Consider the following 23164-nt stretch of genomic DNA (forward strand, 5'->3'; position numbering starts at 1 on the left):
AGGACGCATCTGGTAAGCAGCCAGCTGATGATGGCTGGGCATGTAATGAATTGTGATTGCTGCTCCCACCTGGCAAAGAATGGAGCACGTCCTATTACTTTTGTTATCCTGTCTCTCCCCCTGCCAGTCCAGCCAAATTCATGTCTGTTAGACTGGAGACTCTTCGGGGTGGGGATTGTCACTTACTGTATGTGCTTAGCACAATGGGGCCCTGACCTGGCTTGCAGCTGGGCGCAGCTGGGATGTAAGACCTGCTTTCTACAGTAAACTCCATCTATCAGAATAAGTGCGTCATCTGTATTGTCTGCAGCTGGAAGTAACTCTGCTCCTCCTTTCCCAGCCTTTGATAACTACCCTGTCTGAGTGGTTAAGCACTGGATGGTTTAGCATTTTGATAACTACCTGAACTGTCAGGGTGGTTAAGAGCAGGTTAGACAAACACCTGTCAGGGATGGTCTAGATAATACGTAGTCCTGCCATGAGTGCCGGGGATAGGACCAGACAACCTCTCCAGGTCCCTTCCAGTCCTACACTTCTATGATTCTATGATACCCATCCCAGTCTGTACCCTTTAAATCAGACTCATACATCCTTTTACTAACACCATAAGAAATATAATTTCAAGGTGCTTTTGACTTAGTCTCTGCTCTGCCCGAGTCAGTCTGTTCTCCCCTCCCCCTGCCTCGACCCTGTCACGCTCACCCCAATACCCCTTATACGTGGGACATAGAATTCAGTTCTTTTGAGGCTCTGGATAATAGTAGATTGACTGAAACCAATGCAGACTTGCACAGGGCCAGAGGACCAATCAGAGCTGTTGGGGGGCGGAGCCTGGTCTCTTGCAGATAATTACTAAGTGCATTTCCAGCACAGTGGGTCTGGGCTGCTGAAAGATCTGGTCGCAGAGCGGGGAAAGCTGTAATCGTAACTCCAGAGTGCTTCTATCTCAGCAGCATCACTGGAACAGCTCTGTTATCCTCTAGCGCCAGCCCAGCCAGCAATAGAAAGGTACTGCCCGCATCCCTCCTTGTTTTGCTTGTTGTTTGAATCTGTCTAGCTTGTCGTTAGAAAAGTTTATGGGGAAATCAGAGCTGTTTAATAGCAGAATGTTTGTTTGTGTGAAGGGAGGAAGATGGTTTCATAAACTTCTCAGGCTCAGGAACCAGGTTTGTTTATATTGCTGTTATTTCAGGGTCCTTGTGTGTACCTGTGCCACGGTATCCATTGCATGGAGAGCTGCAAGGTGTGTGTGTGTGTGTGTGTGTGTGTGTGTATAAATGGGGGAAGGATTCTTGAACCAGCCATTGGACTACTGAGGATTCTGTGCCAGGTGTGTGTAGGTAGTACATACGCCATCATACCTGCAGGAGAGGGTAGCAGGGGACCAGAATACATTATCAGTATTACCCACCCCTCTTCTCCCTGTCAGCATTTAAAATACTTCCCCCGGTATTGTTAATAAGCATCACATTTTGTTGGTTAATCAGGGGCTGAAGGCTTCAAAGGCCTCAGAGTCAGACCAGCCTACTAGCTGCAGAGACTTTCACCAGATTGACTCCTCTAGGTTGACCCAAACACCACGGGAAGTTACTTCCGAGGGCCGTGAGTCTTGAAAGCCAATGCTGGTACCTGTAGGAAAATAACTTAGTTCTCCCCATTGCAGTCAAGTCTGGAAAACTTTCCAACCTGGTGCTGGTTCGCTAAAGTGAAGGCACATTTCTAGAAATCCTGTCGTTCCTGTAAAGATTGGAGCTGCCTTTCCATGGGGCAGCTCTGACCAAACTCATCACAGCAGCTCAGGTTGCAAAGACCAGTGTTATGAAAGCAACTCCAGGTCTTTACAGGTTGTCATGCTAGTGGAAGTGAGCAGAATTAATGGCTCATTGGGGCTGACCGCACGCATTTCACCGTATTAATCTGTATGTGAGAGTATGAAACAAAAGCCAAATCCTTGGATAGTACAAGCTGGGTTATCAGTGGTTCAGGTTGAGCAAAACATTTGATTCTGATGAGACATTGGAATTGTTGGTGATCTGTCTCCACTGAATGAAAATACCCGACCTGATCCATGGCCAGTCATCCCGAGTGTAAATGTGTCCTCAACCTTACCCACAGGCCGGTGCCCCCCTCCTCCGATGCTGGAGTGACATAGCGCGTGGGCTCAGGTAGGAGCGTGTTTTGTAAAGCTGCGCTGTGGCAGTTAAAAATCTGCAGTTTGCCCTTTCTGTGTGTGACTATGCAGCTGACTCTCCCATGAACACGTGTTATCTGTCTGCAAAACAAAACAGCCAGCCCTGAAATACAATTCCAGACACAAACAGGGCTTTAAAGCACATAATGAGCTCACAGGCCCCCTGTGTCCCCACTTGATGGGCACTAAATGAGTTGCTAGACAAGGGACAGTGGGGTAAAAGATTTATGCCAAGCAGAAGGATTCCTGCTTTAAGGCTCTTTGTTTTCATGCAGCAGATCAACAGCATCCTAGGGCTTCTGCTCCCAGCTCCCCTGTGCTGGCTCGTGGACTAGAAATGCTTGTGATTTGATACAGAATTTTAGAAGAGCTGTTTTGAAAAAGGTTCGCAGACAATGACTCATTCTCTATAGCAAGGGGATGGGGGAAGGGGAAGAGAGGAGCCTCTGAAAGTGAAAAATGGATCTCTCCCTCGTTTTATTGGAAATAGTAAAAACAATAAATCATTGTTAAAAATAGTAAATAGCAGGGCAGGGTCAGAGAAAGCCGAGCTGGAAAGCTATCCCCTGCAGCAGTCCCTGCAGTGCATGTACCAGGTCTGTGTTCGGTGTCCCAGGCCGCAGGGCTTCCACCACTTCCCTTGGGAGACATCCCTGCAGTCTGAACTTTCTCACCATCAGGGAGCTGGTCCTGGTAATCAGACTTGTATTTCCCTCCTCTTAGTCTCATGTGATCAGTCCTACTCGCCTTTCAGTCCCTCCTGCTCAGACATTTGCACCGCACCTCTGCACACACCTTCCTCCAACTCAGCAGTCACTTGTCTTAGCTATAGACATATTTATGTCTAATATTTCCGCAACTCAAACTGTCCCACCCCTTAGTCATTTCTGGCCTTCCCTGGACTCCAGATTAACAAAGTGGCCGGATACGACACAGTGTGGCGGGTACAGTCTCACCAGTGTACTGAACACAGCATGCTCCCCTCGTAGCACATGGGGCAGACAACTAGTCCTGATAACATCTCCTGATCCTGTTTATTTGTAGCTGGTTTTGCTCTGTTGATTAACCCACCTGAAAAGAGAGCTGAGCTGTCTATAAACAGGAGTGTTATTAATACTTCCTGGGATCAGGTGTAGTTTGCTGCTTCCAGCTAGTAGTGGAATTGGCCCAGCCAAATGGACCCTGCCGACGTAGCATCCTACCACCACCAGTGTTCTCTCAGGATGGTTTTACAGCCCTGTGTTATGCTAAACTGCTTCCATCCTGCCTGCTGGCCCCAGAGATTCACCTGGAAAGATTAATGGCCCCTCATTCCTCTGTACCCTCTACCAATCTCTCTGTGAACCCGCTGTGAAGTTGTCATCCCTGCCTGCAGGACTCTGGCTGATTTAAACTACCACTCCCCTCCTCCCCCAACCAAAGTGCAATGGTCAAATGTAGATGATCATCATAGACATAATTTTTTTAAAGGTTCGTCCTTGTGTAACAAGCAAACTGGAGCCTTTTGTAGTCCATTAATTTCTATTTAGGTTTTGTTTCCATTATTAAATACTTTCAGGGTCAGGAGGATTCCAGGAAGGCAGGGTATTTAATTTAAACTGGCCAGGAGTTCTTTTGAGGGTATAGAGGACAGTGTGTATAGTCCAGGGGTTAGGGAATTAGGACTCCTGGGTTCTATTTTTGTCTGTGGTCACCATGTCCCAGACTGTCACACTTGGGTGTCCAACGTTCGGTACCAAAACTCTGATAGTTAAACTCTGTGATGGGGTGTGCACCCCACAGAGCCCTGGCAGGATTAATGAGGTCCCGAGTGGCCAAATGGACACCTCGAGTCACCTGAGAGGAAGGCCAGGGTTAACTGAATGTGAAGCCCAGCTGGGGGAGGGCTGGGCCAGCACTAGAAAGCCAAGTTCCCTGAAGAGAGATGGTCGCAGAGGGAGCAGACAGCAGAAGGGGGCACCTGGTGTTGTGAGAGCCACTTTCCCAAACCTAGACACAAGGAGGTGCCCTGGTGGTGAGTGGAAACCCCATTGCAGGCTCTAAATAAAAATGAGGCCTGAGATCCAGCGGTGTCATGAGTGTTCAGCACCTGTGAAAATCAGCCCAGTTACTGTGAGCCTAATTAAGGATTTAGAGGCCTGACTAGAACTAGCCAAGTTTGAAGACTTTGGTCCTAACTTGCAATGCCTCAATTTCCCCCTCTGTGTAATGGGTATAGTTCTACACAGGGTGCTACCTAACGGGGGGAAGGGGATGGAGTCTTAATTAATATTTGCAAAGTGTGAAGACCCCCCCTTGCTGACAGGTGCAGTGGCTGGGCACATTGATTAACAGGCATGTAGGTTACTGAAAGGAAGGGCTGCAGCATAATGAACAGAAGGCTGAAGTTTTCTCACCTGGGGTAGAGAATCTTTTTCTCCGATCTGAATATTTATTTTATTCCTTTTTATCCTTTATTACCCACTAAGGGAAGTTGAAGAGGACCCGGTCGCATGCCAGGACTTTTGGGCACAGCGTGGGTTCAACTCAGGAGATGCTTTGGCTCCATGTAACTTAGTATCTTTGTCCCCTTCATTTAAGTTTTCTCTAGGGCTTTTCAGGGCATCTCCTTGGTGCTCCAGCGAGCTCAGTGGGATTCAGATGGCTTTTGGAGGCTACAAACCAGATTCTCCCTATTCAAAGGGCTGCATGCTGCTGTAATGGAGGGATGCAGCTAGTTTGTGGCGAGAAAGGACTTTAGGAGGCCTTGAACCAGTATTTCCAGACATCGTGCAGTAATAAAATGCACCAGCCACGCAGGTCACATGTCAGAGAAACGACCCTGAGATCAGGAGAGCACTCGACATGTTCTCACCCTCAATTGCACAAAGTGATTTTGTCTACAATTATTCTCAACGTGGAGACAGCTCCAGTGACCAAGGGCAGCTGTGCCAGCCAGTGCTCCTGAAATGTACCTCTGGGAGCTGAACACACCTGGAAGCATCCTGCACCAGTCTAGCACTGGTTGAGTACTAGGGATTCTGGTATAAAATCGGAGCAAGCACTTGTTCCCAAAGACCTACTGGGCCTGCCAACCCTTACCCTGCTTAGATGTCTTTCTATAATGGGTTTCTGCATTATGGTCACAAACCAGGAGAGCACTTGAGCATGTGCTTAACTTTAAGCATATATATAAGCAAACTGAAGTCAAGGGGAATTAAGCACATGCTTAAAGTGAAGCACATGCTTAAATGCTTTCCTGAATCAAGGCCTAACACTGGGATTTCAATAAGAGGGAAGTGAGTTTCATGAGGTTAGAACGTGTGATTGTACCAAAGCATTGAGCATTGCCTGGCTGCACAAGTGGTGGTGATGGGACATCTTCAGAGCGTGCGACTGGGTACCACACTGTTGTTACTTTTCTGAGCTGTAACACAAGCTCAGACTACATCCACCTGGAAGGGGACTTGTTGCTTCCAGTCCGTGCCACTTGGGAGGAGCAAGTTTATTTCAGCATCTTTAAGACTGGAGTAGAGCTGGTTTTCCAAGGGTGATGTTGAACCCAGGAGTCTGACTCCATAATCAATGTGTTCCCTGCACACGGTCACTCAGGAGTGGAGGCCAGGCAGCCTCAGCCCCAGCTGGTGATGTCGGTACTCTGCCTCCCAGATTGTGCTGGTGAACACGAATACTGCAAGGGCCCTCAGAGGGCAGGGGAGCAGAAACAGCATCGTGCTAGGTGGGAACCTGCCTCTGGATGCACAATGGGCAGTAATGACAAACAGGAGTCACTCCTCCAGCTCAGGGTGGGTCCCCCTTGTCGGTGGGTCAGAGTTGCCCTGAAAGGCTCTGCCTTTTTGGCAATGCTTGTCTAGCTTGTCAGGCCAGTCACCCTCAATTCAGTGAGGCTTATCCTGGTCCCTCCTCTCCCAGGCAGAGCTTCCCTGGGTGGGTGGTCGAGCCCTGGCCAATGGGGTTAGCCCCAAATGGGCCTTGCTTAATTAACTTGGCCACTGAAGCTGCTCTCTCCATACTCGTACGTGGCTGCTGGTCCGGGAGAGCCAGTCTCTGATCAAAGTATTTCACCTGCTCAAGGAAAGGCAGGTTAGAAAGAGCAGACATTGCACCTGGTCTGTCCGCATGGGCCATTGAGCTTCCCCACAGTAATTCCTAGAGCAGATCGGTCAGAAAAACAGCCAGTCTTGAGTTTAAAATGTCCAGTGATGGAGAATCCACCACAGCCCTTGGTAAATTGTTCCCAGGCTTAATTACTCTCACTGTTAAAAATTTATGCTGAATTTGTCTAGCTTCAGTTTCCAGCCCTTGGATAGTGTCACACCGGTCTCTGAAGAGCCCGTTATTGAATATTTGTTCCCCATGTAGGGACTTACAGACTGTGATCACGTCACCCCTCGACCTTCTTTTGGTTAGGCTCTTGCATGTTAGCACGAGATGCCTTCCCCCTTCAGTCACCTTGTAACAGACGCTCATGTAGGAACTTCTGTTTTCGCAGCCTTTGCCATTCATTCTGCTGACAGTGGGATTTCTCTGAGTTGAAGGTGTACACACTTCTACTTGCCACCAACTCTGCCCTTCTGTGTTATCGAACACGGACGGAAAGCTCTTGTTCAGAGAGGACCAGGGGAGCCATCTCCCTTCTAGGAACCACGCCGTTTACTTACCCATTTATTAATTAGAAGGAAATAAAGTTGCTGGGAATGATCAAATTTTGAGAAAGACCTTGGGCTCTGAAATGCTCCCAGAGGAGCGATGCCTAATCTCTCCCTAATTGTATTGGTGTTTAATTTGTTGCTGTTTTTACTGTAACGTTCGCATTTTTCCAGATAGTTTGTTTTGTTTCATTAACTAGAGATGGTTGGAGAGGAATATTCTTGATATTAACACTTGCCTGTTGTGTAATATTAACATCTTGTAGAAGCTTCATGTGCTGGCAGGAGAAGAAGCAGGCTCAGCTGGTTTGACTCTTGTGCTTTCCACGTAGAGTGCATGCGAATTTGTACGCACGGTGCGGTGCTCCGGGTACGCGATAACCAGCACCAGCGTTTCGCTCTGATCTTTGCAGGGGCACAGGGGTCTGCTCACACAGTGCACTGCAGGATCAGTGCCATAGAAAGTCTGTATTTCCAGCGGTGGCTGTGTGACACAGAGGGTCCGGGGAGCTAAGTACAGTCCTGACAGCCTGCTATAAAGACCTGGGGACTGAGTGGCACAGAGACAATAGGTGCTGATTGCTGCCTTAGTACAGCTACGTTTACCTGAAGCCAGGTCATGTGACTGGAGCCAGGAAACACATCCAGTGTCAAAGCGAGATCTTTTGCTAGGGTTACCATACGTCCGGATTTTCCCGGACATGTCCGGCTTTTTGGGTCTCAAATCCCCGTCCGGGAGGAAATCCCAAAAAGCCGGACATGTCCGGGAAAATAGGGAGGGAGGGATCGGCGGTGCTCAGCCGGGGGCCAGAGCCGCCGGGGCCGGCAGTGCTCGGCTGGAGCCGCCGGGGCCGGCGGTGTGGGGCTGGAGCCGCCGGTGCTCGGCCGGGGCCCGGGGCCGGCGGTGCTCGGCTGGGGGCGGCAGTGCACTCGGCCGGGGGTCGGGTTGGGGCCGGCGGTGCGGAACTGGGGGCTGGGGTGCTCGGCCGGGGCCGGAGTTGGCGGTGCGGGGCCTGCGGCCGTCTGTGTTCGGCCAGGGGCTGGGCTGGGGCCGGCCAGGGGTGCTGGGCCGGGGCCGGGCCGGGCAGTGCTCGGCCAGGGGTGCTGGGCCGGGGCCGGGCCGGGTGGTGCTCGGCCGGGGGCTGGGCCGGGGCCGGCGGTGCTCGGGGCCGGCGGTGCGGGGCCCGAGCCAAGCCGGGCAGGAGACGCTGGGGCCAGAGCCGCGCCCCCCCACCCCAGCTTGCCTGCTGCTTCAGGCTTCCCGCGAATCAAATGTTCGCGGGAAGCGGGGGAGGGGGAGGTGGCGAAGCGTCCAGGGGAGGGGGCAGAGTTGGGGCGGGGCAGGGGGGCGGGGAAGGGGCGGAGTTGGGCAGGGCCGGGGCCCGTGGAGTGTCCTCGTTTTGGACACTTAAAATATGGTAACCCTATCTTTGCTGGTGTAAAGCGGCCTAGCTCCATTAAAATGCAATTGGTTTCCTACCAGTTCAGGCTCCAGCCATCGACTCCTGGCCAACACTCCTGTATGTCAGAGCTTGACGAGGGGGGTGTGACAGGACCCTGGAGTGCAGCCTGGGACTGTGGGACCGCTGTGTCCTCTTTACTCCCTATTCTGGGTTTTCTCTCACAATGTCTTACCAGTGGCAAGCAGCAAACCCCCCAGTTGCTGTTACTACTCAGTACAACCACGTGTGGAGCGCCCAGAGCTACTCATGAATCTCAGAGAAAGGCACCAGCCAAATCCCCCCAGCTCCCAGCCTTGTACCCTAAGAATATACCATTTTGCACTGCTCAGGACCCTTTCTTGAGCAATGCACGTTTATTAATTGGTTTACAACTGCATCAATGGAAAGTGGATATACACCAGCCTTTGCAAACCTAGCAGATTTACCAGGTGCTTCAGGCAAACTCACTGGTAAAGATAAACAGTAAAACAAGTTTATAGATTTTAAGTGATTATAAGTGATAGGCAAAAAGTCAGAGTGGTTACCAAAAAATAAAATAAAATATAAGTTTGCAGTCTAAACCATAACCTTTATCACATTAGACAGTATTTACATCAAGTAATGTTCTCACCCCACTGGATCTTACAGTCCTTAATATACAGGAATCTCCCTTAAACCTGGGCCACTCTCCTCTGTTGAAATCACCAGTCTTCTGAGCATCCTTGTTGCTTGCAGCATAGGTGTGGGGAAGAGAAAAGGCCAAGCATGGGGCCCCTGTATTCTGTTTTATACCCTTAGTCGCATGTGCTTGGAGAACACAAAGCCAGGCATGACTGGGGGCCAAGGTTGAGCAATTCGCCAGGTGTGGCCTTGTGCAAGTGAGTTATTGAATTGTAGCTCCCTTGCTGGACAATGGCTGTTGACAGTTGTTTGACACCCGCCTGGGTGCTGGTTAGTTCCCTTGTCCTTGTGTCTGAGAATCTAGTATTTGGGAGATTCCCCAACTCACAGCATATTTTAGTGACAACCATACAACATATTCTCAAAACTTCCTATGCATTAATGATATACATATTTATATGCAACAGTGGTTTTCAGCAGATCATAACCTTTCCCCTGATACCTCACATGGCATGCTTTATATGCAGTATCACAATTATATACAGATGAGGAATATGGGGCTTACAGGATGCTCCTCCAAGGTATAGAGTTTCACCGGGGGGTTCAGAAATATCCAAACTTTGCGAGACCTGGGTGCAAATCCCACAATTTACCTTCCATGTCTGTTGCTCGAAGGCTGGTTCCTAGTGGATACGTATCACTAAGCCTGCCACGCAGCTAAACATTGGGGAACATTTTCAAAAGCACCGAAGTTATTTAGGAGCCTGGCACCGTTGACAATGTTACCCATGTGATGGTTTTATTGCAGCAGGCCCTAGAGGCCCCAGCCCCGTTGTGCCAGGCACAGTCTAAGCGCACAGCGTAAAGATAATCCCTGCATTCAAAGGAGCTGACTGTCCTGCTCAAGAGATCCAGAAATGCTGCACATCCAGACTCAAGTGAGTGGGCAGAGCTGAGTGTGGGAAGCCTCTCGCCATTCTGTGCTTGGTCCTATTCAATGTAATTGGTCCTTCATTTTCATGATTAAGTGACACCATCTTTTAACCAATTCCTGATCCATGAGAGGACCTTCCCTTTTATCCTATGATGGCTTGCTTTGCTTAAGAGCCTTTGGTGAGGGACCTTGTCAAAGGCTTTCCCAAAGTCCAAGTACACTATATCCACTGGATCACCCTTGTCCATATGCTGGTTGGCTCCCTCAAAAAGATAATGAGACATCACTGGTGCCCCATGTAGGCTGGGGAAATGCCTTGTACTATGAGAATGCTGCTTGATAACCTTGAGCTTTGAGGCATAAGCAAAGGCACATCATCCAATCCACAAAAACAACAAAGAGTCCAGTGACTTTAAAGGGTAACAGATTTATTTGGGCATAAGCTTTCGTGGGTAAAAAAACCCACTTCTTAAGATGCATGGAGTGAAAATTACGGATGCAGGCATTATATAATGACACATGAAGAGAAGGGAGTTACCTCACAAGTGGAGAACCAATCCAGGAGCCCCAGCTCTTCTGTTAGTGCATCCTTTGCCCAGCATAGCCTTTGTGCTGATAGTAAAGGAGCTGGCAAGGCGGGCCTTTCTACCAAAGTGATAAAATGGTGCAGGATCCATGTACAGGATATGATGGCTGCAGGGTATGTATACATCTACAGGATACATGGAAGCCCTGAGGCAGCCCTCCCAGCAAAGATATAAGGCAGTCATGTCATGTGGAAGTTGAGAGAGGCCTGCATTTCAAACCCAGGGGATGTACTGTATATCTCCAACTTTATTATGACTTTAAGTCTGCAGGGAGAAGACTAGATGACAGGGAAATCAAGAGGGAAATGGCATTTATCCTCCCTCCAGTACTTGACAAAGTGCAGAGCTGAGCCAGTCTCCAAACAGTTCACAAATGCCGACACTTCAAAGGACTTGTTTTAATCCATTTCACCAGTGAACTGACGGAGAGCAGGTCTGGAAATCCACACAAGAGGCTTCACAAAGGATTTTAAAGAACCTAATTTAAAAGCGCAGAGAGAGAGAAATATTAGGTTTTTTAAAAGAATTTTTTTTTTCCAAAGCAAAGATAGATTAGTCTGACTTCTTAATAGGGAAATGGGGCATCAAATGTGATTAAGCCAGGTCCTGCTTTTTGCCAATAAGCATTTATTGGTGGAATGATTCTTGGATGCAGGGGAGAATGAATGAACCACTCTGGTTTATATCAGCAGCTTGACTTGAAGCTGGGGAGGTGTCAACCCCCTCTCTGTGATGTTTACTTTTAAAAGTATGTCTATTATTGAAGGCTAGCTATGGATTGAGGGCTGCAAATCCCTAGTGAATTGGGAGCTCTGCTGGAACAACTGGCAGAAGCTGCTACTCCCAGTTATTGCAAAAGTCTGATTTGCCCCCCAAGAACACTGGACACTTTGCAGTTGGTGGGAAAGGACAACACACTGTAGGATGACCAGATGTCCTGATTTTATAGGGACAGTCCCGATTTTGGCTTATATAGGCTCCTATTACCCTCCATCCCTTGTCCCGATGTTTCACATTTGCTGTCTGGTCACCCTACAACACAGGGATGTTTAAAAACACCCTGAAAAATGCAACAACAGATGCAAAAACCAGCAATTGTCTCCTGGCTCCCAACACTCCCAGCTCTGCAATGTTAAAATGGAAAAGCTCTGAATAGTGCATATTCTACACCCAGAACAGCTTGTCAGAAACCCCAGAAATAGAACGGAAACTAACACCCACTGCTTTTAAAGCAGTAAATTAATCAACCAATTAAAATCCTGCTGCATAGGCTGCTACAAACGCTCCATCGTTTGAAATATACCAAGCACATGTGAACAGACTGCGCACTAGTAAACAAAACAAAAACTTACAGGATGTTTTGAAGGAGCTTGGTATGATGAGCAGTATGTTCAGCATGGTGCAGCCTGACCAGCCAGCCTGGCTGTGTGATGCTGAGAATGAGAACTGAGGGGAGGGAGATCGTAGCAGGCACGGGCAGCATTGGGTTTAATCTTACCTTGCAATCTTTTCTGAGGACCGGCTGCTTTAAGGGGTTCTGCATATCTCTCTGCTGTGTGAAAACAAAAGGGAGACAATGTCGGAGGATCAACTAAAATAGGAGAAAATGTGTGTGTGTGTGTGTACTTTGAAATATTTTATGGTGGAGAGAGCTCCATTATCCAGTTGTGGAATATGGGAATTGCCATATAGGGTCAAAACCCAGATCCATCTATTCCAGTGTCCTCTCTGGCCAGCCCCAGCAATATCAGAGGAAGATGGCAGTGCGCAGATGTGCATTAACCTGCTCTGCATCAAAGTCTTATCCCCAATGGTTAGTCTAGCTTGAGTCTGAAATACCTGGTTTTATCTCCTTTGTAAATTTTATGTTAGCATCAACTCTTCTAACTCTGCATATTTTTGTTTCCCATATAAATATCCAGTCCCTCTTTAAATCTGGCTGGTTCTTGGCTTCAACAAACATAATGTGGCAGTGAGTTCCAATGTTTAATTACACTTTGGGTAAAAAAAAAATTATTTTAAGAGGTGGCAAACTCAAAACTGATATTTTCACTAAATTGCCCCTTATTCTTGTGTTCTGAGGGAGCCCCCAATCTCCCTTCTCTATCCCATTCGTTCTTTTAAATACTTTTATCTGTCATGTCTCTGCTTATTTATCTTCTTTCTGAGGTAAACAATCCCAATCTTTTCAATCTCTCTTCATGTGAGACTTTTTGCCCTAATCATTCTTGCTGCCTTCCACTGACCCCCCTGCTTCCCTTTTCTGCAATATCTTTTTTGAGGCAGGGTGAACAATACTGCACACAGTATTCCCAAAAGGCCACCCAGTTGGCTTATATAATGGCATTCTCTGTATTATTCTCCATCTTATTCCTTACGCAGCCTAACATCTTATTTGCGCTTTTTAAAATTTTTTTTAATACAACCTCACTGCACATTCAGCAGAAGCCTTCCATAAGCCTTCCACAGTCTTACTTAATTTTCTGTCAGAAAACATTGTGATGGACAATATTCAGCCAGTCCAAGTCTTTGAAGTTTGTAAGCCACATCTTGTAACTTCTCCCAAAACATATTTTTTTCTCTCATATGATGAAAGCAATGCTTGCATTTAGTTGGCACTTTAGGAGAAGATTTTGATCCAGTTGTGGATGCTACAAAAGCGTTTCCCACTGGCTCAGGGATTTTCAGAGGAAGTAACACAACTGGGAACTTGAACTTTCATGGATAACAAACTTCACTTAAATGTGGCAGCTGTAGCTCAAATCTGACAGGGCTTTAATTTGTGTTGATGATGGAACTGTTATTTCTCTTGGCTGTTTTTTTTTTTCTTCTCTTTAATCTTCCAGTATTTTTGTTGCAATTCTAACCACTTTGCTGACATTTAAAGCCTTTAACAGTCTAGGAATCTGCTCTCTGAGAGGCCCCACTTGCTGCTGATTTACTCGCCTCACTGGACCTTGCACTCATTCTCAAACCACTGTTGCATGGTACCATTGGCTGTCTTACATTGGCAGTAGAGCATGCACTTTCAGTGGGGCTCCAGAATATGGATAAGGCTGTTGGGAGCTCTGTGATGAGAGCTGCATGCAAACAGTGCACAATGCTGACAAGTTTTATTGGTCTTACAAGGCAAAACCTGGGCAGTAACTATGCTATGTATTCTCGAGCAGCATCTGCTGGCAACTTAACTATTTACCTATATACAAGACATCTCAGGTGCTCTTGTAACATCTCTCTTCCTGTAATGAAAACTGAGTAATGTCAATTAACGATATAGCCTTTGAAATTATGAGGCTACTTTACTTGTCTTCCATTTGGTGTTGCTTTAAATTGAGTCCCTTCTTTCTCTTGCTGTTTGCCCTTGTCATCTCATGAGGGTGATCATCAGCTACTCCTTGCCTCTTGTCCTTGTCATTCCATTTTAGTCTTAAAACATTAAAGACACTTTTGTTCTGCAGATGCGATGGTGCTTGAGAAATTCCTTAGTTTGGGGTTTTATTATAACTTGGGGGAGCGGGGGGGCATATTCTAGATCTCAGGACTTCTCAGACTTTTTTTCGACCACAGAACCAAGATCCCCTGCTCTCATCTGAGTGAGTACAGCCCTCTGTGACCTGTTGAAAACAGATGTTGTATCTTACTGTAGCTTTAGTTTTTAATTCTCTTCCCACCATCCTCAAGCACTTTGGCAGGGATGTCTGAAACAGTAAAATGATGATAAACGGAATCAGACTGTGTAAAGAAATTCTAGTGTCACAGAGGTGACCTCTCAAGGGCACATTTAGCACTCAGCATGGTGTGGGCATGGTGCTGGGCATTTTACAACTTACCGAGGGAAGTCTAATACTTTGCATTCGGTAGCACCTTTCACCCTAGGAACTCAAATAACATAATAAGAATTAGTGAACTAGACTCTGACCCATCCACTGGTAGGGGGAAGGGATGGTGGTGTTATCCTAGGGAAACAAGCATGGAAAGACCGTGTGCCTTGCTGAAGTGCACCCATCAATCATGACAGCGGTGGAATAGAACCCAGGAGCCTCGGCTCTAAGCACATAAGACAACTACTGCCTCTCTGACCCACAGACGCAGGAAATAAAAATTAGTGATTTTTTAAAAAGAGCAATAATCAAGGGACAATGTTTGGAAAGAAGGGGATGTAAGCGCCTTATGCTTTGTGGGAAAGCACCTTGTTGCCTGCTGTTGCTGATGAGACCAATATACAGATTACATGATAACATAGAGAGGTTTAATGAAATCTGCTGGCCCCTTTTAGACCACATGGAATTATATTAAAAGAACAAAGACTGAGATGCTCAAAGCTGACTAGGAGATTTAGGCACACAGCAGTAGTGGTAATGGGGGGTTCTTTCTCTAAACCCTTTACCCAGCTATGAAAATCTCAGCTATAACCTCTAAGGTTCTGCTGTGTAGTGAAGGCTGGGAAAGTTATCTGTCCTATACTGCTCTGACTAGCTGGGGAACGGGGCCAGAGCCCCCACCCCCCTCTGTCAGCATCTCAAACTGCCTTCCAGTAGAGAAGTGGGAGCGGAATTGTTCTGATCCTTGTGAAAAGGGACAAGAGGGAATCACGATGCGCTGAGATACAGAATGGGAAGAGACTGTCTAGGAAGGAGTACGGCAGAAAGGGATCTAGGGGTTATAGTGGACCACAAGCTAAATGAGAGTCAACAGTGTGATGCTGTTGCAAAAAAAGCAAACGTGATGCTGGGATGCAATAACAGGTGTGTTGTGAGCAAGACATGAGAAGCTCTACTCTGCGCTGGTTAGGCCTCAACTGGACTATTGTGTCCAGTTCTGGGCACCGCATTTCAAGAAAGATGTGGAGAAATTGGAGAGGGTCCAGAGAAGAGCAACAAGAATGATTAAAGGTCTTGAGAACATGACCTATGAAGGAAGGCTGAAAGAATTGGGTTTGTTTAGTTTGGAAAAGAGAAGACTGAGAGGAGACATGATAGCAGTTTTCAGGTATCTAAAAGGGTGTCATAAGGAGGAGGGAGAAAACTTGTTCACCTTAGCCTCTAAGGATAGAACAAAAAGCAATGGGCTTAAACTGCAGCAAGGGAGGTTTAGGTTGGACATTAGGAAAAAGTTCCTAACTGTCAGGGTGGTTAAACACTGGAATAAACTGCCTAGGGAGGTTGTGGAATCTCATCTCTGGAGATATTTAAGAGTAGGTTAGATAAATGTCTATCCGGGATGGTCTAGACAGTATTTGGTTCTGCCATGAGGGCAGGGGACCGGACTTGATGACCTCTCAAGGTCCCTTCCAGTCCTAGAATCTATGAATCTATGAATCTATGAGAAGGGTGACTGTGATCTGCAATGATCTGCTCTCCAGGGTGGGAGGAGAGAGAAATTCCCAGTGGGCTTTCACTGACATGGTTCACGCTGTGGTCCAGATCCTGCTTCCTAATGTACCCGACCTGATTCCAGTGCCGTTGATTGCCTGAACAGAACACGCAGGATTTGACCTTTTCTTTCTATTTGAGGATGACAGAATTTGATTATAATTCTACAGCAAGGCCTTGCAAGCCCCGTTGGTATTACAGTTGCATGGGGGACCCCCTCTCCCCATGGAGATCAGGGCCCTGTTGAGTTGGGCACTGCATAAACATGACACTTCCAGTCTAAACAGCCAGGACAAAGGAGGGGAGAAAAGGAGAATGATACTCCCTACCTTACAAAGAGGAACTGGGGCCCTGAGAGGTTAAGTGACTCACCCAGGTCCCAGAAGACATCTGTGGAGCAGCCAGTAACTGATCCCAGGTCTGTTCAGTGTCTCAGCCACAAAGGCCATCCCCATCGCTCTTCTGGCGTGGGGACCAAGGGTAACTCGGAACCATACAGGAGAGAGAGCAGCCCCCGTGCCTTCCCGAGCAGCCCCACACTTCTGGTGCCATCGGTGAGTGGAATTCACCCGGGCAGAGTGACCACACGCGGCCTCTGCAACACTCATTGGCTATTTGACACTCACCTGACAGCCTGGCAGGGCCATGCACATCATGGCTAATACATTCATATTTAAGGAATAAAGGCTCGAGGGAGCTTTTCATTATGAGCGTTTCCTGGTCATGCTCCTTCATAATCCTAGATGGAATTGAGTTAAATCTCTCTTCTCATGTATAAATATGTGTTTTCTTTGAGTCATAAAGTGCAGAGATTAACTCGTAAACTTGTCCCATTTCATTATAACGTATGGTGGGTCGTGATGTGACTCTGTATTTTGGATCCCCCTGGCCGATGCTGCTCTGTAGCCAGCACAATGCATCAGAGAGGGCTGCGATGTGCAATTCCATCCAGCCCTTTGTGAGGAGGAAATAAAACTCGACATCCCCCACGAAATGCTGGGGTGTGTGTGTCAGATCTTCAGGTGGCATAAATAATCCTGGTGCCATTGACTGGAATGGAGTGGGGCCATGTTACGGTAGCAGCTGAGTTAGCCTTCCGTGTATGGGATGGTGAAAGAAACTTCACTGTGCTTCTGTCTGGGTGGCCAGGGTATTTAGGGATTATTTAAAAAAAAATGACTGTAATTCAGATGTTCACCCTTTTAATTTTGTGTGGTACAACATTGGATTGGTCTGTTAAACCCACCCCGTTTGAGAAGGGGACACTGGGTGATGGCCATAGCCGGCTTTACACGTAGTGCTGGTATCCATGTGCTGATGCATGCGATGTGCTGTGATGCCACTTATGGTTATGGGGGTGGAAGTAGGAGTGCTGCTGGAACTAGGAGTGCTGGGGGTGTGGCAGCACCCCCTGGTTTGAAGTGGTTTCCATCATATGCAGGGTTTACAGTTGGGTTCAATGGCTCTCAGCACCCATTATTCCAGTGCCCCGGGAACTAACTGTCCCCCATGTCTGGCTGTCGGTGAGTTGGTGGCTAGAGCACCTCAGCCGTGCAGGGTAGCGTGTTTGGGGGAGGATCTCTGTGATTGCTGCTGCTGACGGGCTGTGAATTACACATACAGCTAGTCTATGCAGAAACAGCCTCTTGTCTCCCAGCACCCCCCAGCCTGCTGGTGTCTCACCCACCTGCTTTGTTTTGTCTTTTAGAATGTAAGATCTTTGGGACAGGGGTTTCCATTTACTGCAAGTTTGTACAGCACCTACCACAGGGCCTCCCGACCCTGGTTGAGGCCTCTGGGTTTGACGGGAATACGAATGTTAAATAAGGAAGGGGGACTAGCTATGTGCATGTGGAGAACTCAGCTGTTTGGGTTGGGGTGGCATACAGCTCTTCTCTGCACAAGGACTGGGCTGGCCCTCACCTGCAGGGTTTGTAATACACTGTGACTCATTACAGGCAAAAGGGAAAAAAAAAAGCAGCCATAAACTGAGCTTTCTCTTTGATCTGTATCGCTAACTAAGCAGCTGACTGCTTGGGATTTACCGTAATCAGAATGAAGTAAAATAGATCATGGCAGAGGAGATATAATAATGGAAATAACCCTTAAGCTAACCCAGTGTTCATTACCAAGCACAGAAGAGCATGGAATTCTCTCTGCACTTTGCTTGAAGCAGGAAGAGAAGGAAATTAGACACAAGACCCCTTCTAGAATAAAACATCATGGATACAGGCTCTCTCCTCCCTGGAAGGCATCTACCGATGGGCAAATCCGAAGTTTTGTTCTGGCTGCAGCAGGTGATCAGTATAATGTAAAATGGAATATCAGTCTGGTGTCTGTGGATCCACAGATAATTTCAGAGTGTGTTGTGTACATGTACCTACCATCCATGCTATGTGAGCCCTCGGCTCTCCTACTTGCTGCCGGCAGTGCGACATGGAGAGCACCTTCTAAATGAATTATCAGAAGTCTCACTGAAATAAGCAGGGCCATTCGCACCAGTGAGGGGAGGGAAAATCTGGCCACTCTTTGAGCATCATTCAATTCTTGCTGTAGCTAGAGCCCTTCCAACAGTCCCTGTTACACTCGAGTCCCTTTGCTGGTCTTGTGAACTCCCCTGGCAATGGAGTTTTTAGCTGACATTATAAACCAGCTAAAATATTGAAATAAACAGGGATCATCTCTCAGTTGTACATCTGCCAAAGTGACCAGGTGCTGAGGGTGTTTCCCACAAGAAATGCTTTTGGTTTATCCAGCTAGGCCTCCATGGGAGGTTTTTATCCAGGAATCCAGTATTAAAATAATCTTCCAAACACTGCTAGTCACGTTTGTTCTCCAGAGGATTCTTCATCTAAGCTCATTGCCACCTAACATGGCTTTGCCTCTTGGGTTTCTGAACTGATGCTGATTGGGGATGACAAGCTCTGATTATGCAAACTACCAGAGGCTGCGTTGTGTTTTAATGGTAGGCACAGAATTCAGCTTGATTCACTTCCTACCGTTTTAAACATTATTAGGGATCCACAGGAAAAAGTAGGTCCCGTTTCTCCAAAAATAAACATTGCATCCTGAGGGTAATGGTACTGAACTTCTCACACATGAAATATTTACAGACATTTCCTTTTAACGTATGTTCTTTGCAGCAGGGAGAACCTGTCCTGTGTGCCCCGCCTGAGACAGGTGAGATTCCAGGGGCTGGGGCAGCCACAAAGGGAGAGGTCTAGACAGCACGGAGAGGAAGGTGTTCTGGTTACTGCAGCCTGGCAGCAAGGAACTCAAATTCCAGGGAGGCTTTTACAAGACTATTTATGCCTCTATTCATGAGAAACCACTGTTACCATAGCAACTGACACGTCACATGACAAGCGTAGTTTGGCTGTAGCTGAACTACAAAGCCCCTTCATGCTTTAAGAGCACATTCCCCGCAAGCGGAGAACTTTGGTTTGGTTCCTTCAGCACCGGGGTGTCCCTTTCCCAGTGGGTGCCAGGGTGTCACGCTGGCCTCCACAGCGGCATTGGGGAGAGATTGGCAGTAGGGAAAGGTGGATGCACATGACTGGATTTTTAGCAGAGTTCAGTACATTGGTGCACGGTGGGTGCTGAGCTGTCTTGAAAATCTGTCCACAAGGGTCACCGTGGGAGCAGCTGGGAAATCTGGCCTTTGGGGCACAGGCAGCGGGAGGCTGCTCTTAATGAAGAGGGAGGCACGAAACAGGATGCAAGTGAGAAGGAGAGAAAGGGAGGAAATAAAGGGCAAGGACTTTCTACCATGGTTTCATTACTAGGGTATCAGATCAGCTCGTCTTCCCAAGGGGTGTGGGGCTTGCCAGGTTTTAGTACAAGTGGAATGCATTACTGCAGGGACAGAGCCATGTGCTGCGCCGGAATGCACAAACAGCAATACCCTTCCCTTATACTAATCAGTCCTCCTCTCCCAGCACTTTAAATGTACCAGTGTGTCTGTGTTCCTTTCCTCCGCCATTTAACTGCATCAAGCTAAATCCTAACCAGAGCGCGCCGCCTGTCTCAGTCTTGAGAGCAGTTTGATGTTTGCTCCTCTTAGTCATAAGCGTCTTCATTCTTTCCTGCTTGGACAATGCATGCGTGAGGCATCAGTGGGGATTTCAGCATGGCTCTGGAGTCTGGGAGTGTGTTTTATGCACTGACAAGTTGCCCCCTCTCCTGTGCTCCCAGTGAGCTTGTAAAGCTGTCATTGTAGCCAAGGACTGCTTTATTATTGAATCATGTCTGGTGAGCTGCATGCGCAGGTTGGACTCTATTAGCTAGGCTCATATATCACAAAACACCCGCCTTGGACTGCAAAGGGGCTCTTGTATTGCAAATACACCCTAGTAAATGGGGTGGGGGGAAAGATCATGGATCATTTTCCTGGGGATTTAACATGGGCGGCCACAGATTTTTTTAGTTCATGTTTGAACCCGCTGGGAAAATCCATTCCTGTGCAGATGGCCTACGTGGGGCTGAGGCCCTCTGTTTGTGGGCTCAAGTGGGGCTTAAGTAGTGCACAGAACTTGTACTTTCTGTCTGCATGGAGGTGCAATTGACCATCCCTCTTTTTCTTTTAATCTTAATACTGACATTTCCACGGTGGGGTTTCTTCTAGATCTAGGCAGTTGTTCGTTGCCTCCCAATATCCATGGTTGTTTTGGTTTACAACAAAACCAAGAATAATATTAGCCACAGTGGTGAGAAGCAAAGTAAAATAAACGCCTCAGTCACATGTTTTTGCTAGTGTTACAGTTGCATTCTTCTGCAGTTTGTGTACCAGCGCCCTGGTGGCAGAGATTCCTCTGAGCCAAGCTCCTCTCACTGACTGACAAGAGGAGCATTCACAGTCAGGAAGAGGGGTTGGCAGCTGTAGTGCATCGGGCCCCATCTCTGCTGGTACCACTGACACATGTAAAACAAACATCCAGTAAGAGAGATGAGCTGTGAATGGGCAGTGGTCAGAAATCACTTGGAATGGATCAGTTTGTAGTCACAGGTACCCAGTGGGAGTGGCTGTGTGTTGCTGAACATGCTGTTAGTGACCGTGCTGTGCATGTTTGCTCACCCACAGGGAGCCAACTGTTTGCCTTCCTAGTGTAAATCCTGAATAGTCCTGTTGGGAGAGAGAAAGAACTGTGGTAACTGTAGGTTAACCTCTGACTGTGGAGCAACAATATGCTAATAAATTCAGTGGAGTGATTTGCCATACCCAAACAGACCATTGGTCCATCAAATCTGGTATCTTGCTTTTGGCTGTGGGCAATATCCACTGCTTGCAAGGAAGACAGATCTTCCCACCTGGCTTGGTGCACAATTCTGCTCTGAGGCAGGTGCCTGGGATTCCTTCCTGTCCCCTGCAGGGATTAGTTTATATCCTGAGACATGGAATCTGATTATCCTTAGTTCCATAACACAAACTTCAGTACAATAGCCGTACAATTATTAGGCCACTATTCAAAATATATTTTTATTCAAGATAGCAAATGTTTGCAATTAAGATTTGACATACGCTGTCTAGATTATTTAAATATGTCAGGTAGTTGGACACCTTTTGGTGCTATCTTATATATACACACACACGCACGCACGCACACACACACACACACACACACACACACACACACACAAAATGAGATTGTGCCACTTTAAAAGGAGCTGGATTCCCTGGAATTTTGTTAAGTCAGCTATAGTATTTGAACTCAATGACCTTGCACGGAAATGAATGTCACAGCCTGGCAATCTTCTCTGTGTGAACACTTCTTTCCTTTATATGTTCTAAATTTACCTGCCTCTAATTTTATCAATTGACCCTTTGTTCCTGTATTATATGGGGCAGTGAGTAAAGGAGGCGTTGCTCAGTTTTTACTACAATTCGTAATCGTAAATCTCTCAGTCATGCACTCACTATGTCGTCCTTTTGCCAGGCCGCACCACACATTGCTATTTAGGGGAGGTGCGTACACGCACACACACACATACTCCATGAGCTTTTGGTTTCACTCCTATTCTCTCTGGACGGCATAATCTACAGGAGTGACTCCTGCTCCTCTTTGGCTCAGGCACTGTGCATTTTATTTTACATACACAAATTGTTACTTCCTTGGTTCTTGCTCTTTGTAGAACTAGGTAAAAGGTTGGAAGGTGCATTTGGCTATTATCCTAAATCCTCATTTATTAGTATCACTGGAATTCAGTGGGAGGCTGACAAATCGCCTGCTTGGCTAACCCCCACTCTCAGTACAGTAGCATGTCAAACCAGTCACTTTCTTTGGGGATCTTGCAGAATAATAGGGCCCCCTCCCTGTCTGATATGGCATTCCTAGTCCTGTGCTAGGTGAGATATTCTCCTAGCAACTCTTCATGCAGAATGAGCCAGACCCATCCCACGTGTGACTCCATCAAAGGTGGAGGAGTTACAGGAGGGGACACTTGGTCTCCGCTCCCCACGAAGAATAGGAACACAGGAATTGCCAAATTGGATCAGATCTGTGGCCCATGTCGCTGGGTATCCTATCTGTGACAGTGACCCATGACAGATGCTTCAGAGAAAGGAGAGTGAGAACCTGATCTGTGAGAACCTGACAGTCGCAGCTATGGGATAATTCTTCTTTCCTCCCCCACACCCCAGTTCTTGTCTCTAATATTTAGAGATTGGTTTAAACCCTGAAGCAGGAAGTTTAATATTCTTTGAAATTTGTTAATGGTGACTGGATATCTATGTAACTACCCAGTCCCTTGCTGAATGTTGATAAGCATGTAGCAGTGACTTGGTGCAAAGGAGTAGTTTGGCGGCTTGTGTTAGTCAGTTTGTCCAGGATTCAATATTTTTGGAAGTTCAGTACAAGCCCATTGTAAATATTGAAACTTCATCCCCTCCCACTCTGCTGCATTCCCGTCTCAGCCTTTGAGATGTTTTGACACATGCAGCTCAGCTGTGCGGGAGATGCACGCACAATCCCTCCTGCTTCCTGGCTTGTGCCACACTCTCTTGCTCAGAACTCTGCGAATATTTGTCAAAATGCATCGAAAGCTGAAAACAGGAGTGAAACCAATTGAGTCTGAAGAGAATGTGCCGGTTCAGGGAGAGGGGGATAAACCCCAGTCTGGGTGGCAGAGCTTTGAGGAAATGAGAGGCAAAGGCTGGCAGAGGGAGACCACCCAGCCCTGGAGGTGTGGAGGGGAGCAGGGGGCCAGCTTCAGAGTGTGAGGAGAGTGAGGAAGTCCTCCTTGCTCCCAGCAGCATTTACTGGCTCTGAAAGCCAGTCTGACTAGGAGCTCCTCGGCTAAGAGGGGGGTGTCTGCAATGCAGCACTTCAGGAATGAGTAGGGAGGTGTGGGATTAGCCAGAGTGAATCACAT

General features: G+C 47.4%; 1 protein-coding gene across 3 annotated transcripts in view; it reads left to right on the top strand.

Annotated features, from left to right (window-relative positions):
• The first annotated feature begins 884 nt into the window (after positions 1 to 884).
• The window catches only part of ZMAT4 (zinc finger matrin-type 4), a 166877-nt gene continuing 144597 nt past the window's right edge, over positions 885 to 23164 (top strand). For all 3 annotated transcript variants that reach the window (XR_008443946.1, XM_054019508.1, XM_054019507.1), the window contains exon 1: positions 885 to 1008. The gene's annotated coding sequence lies outside the window, so the exon portion shown is untranslated. The remainder of the gene's footprint in view (positions 1009 to 23164) is intronic.

The sequence above is a fragment of the Malaclemys terrapin genome, chromosome 2, assembly GCF_027887155.1.
Source record: "Malaclemys terrapin pileata isolate rMalTer1 chromosome 2, rMalTer1.hap1, whole genome shotgun sequence".
NCBI lineage: Eukaryota > Metazoa > Chordata > Testudines > Emydidae > Malaclemys > Malaclemys terrapin.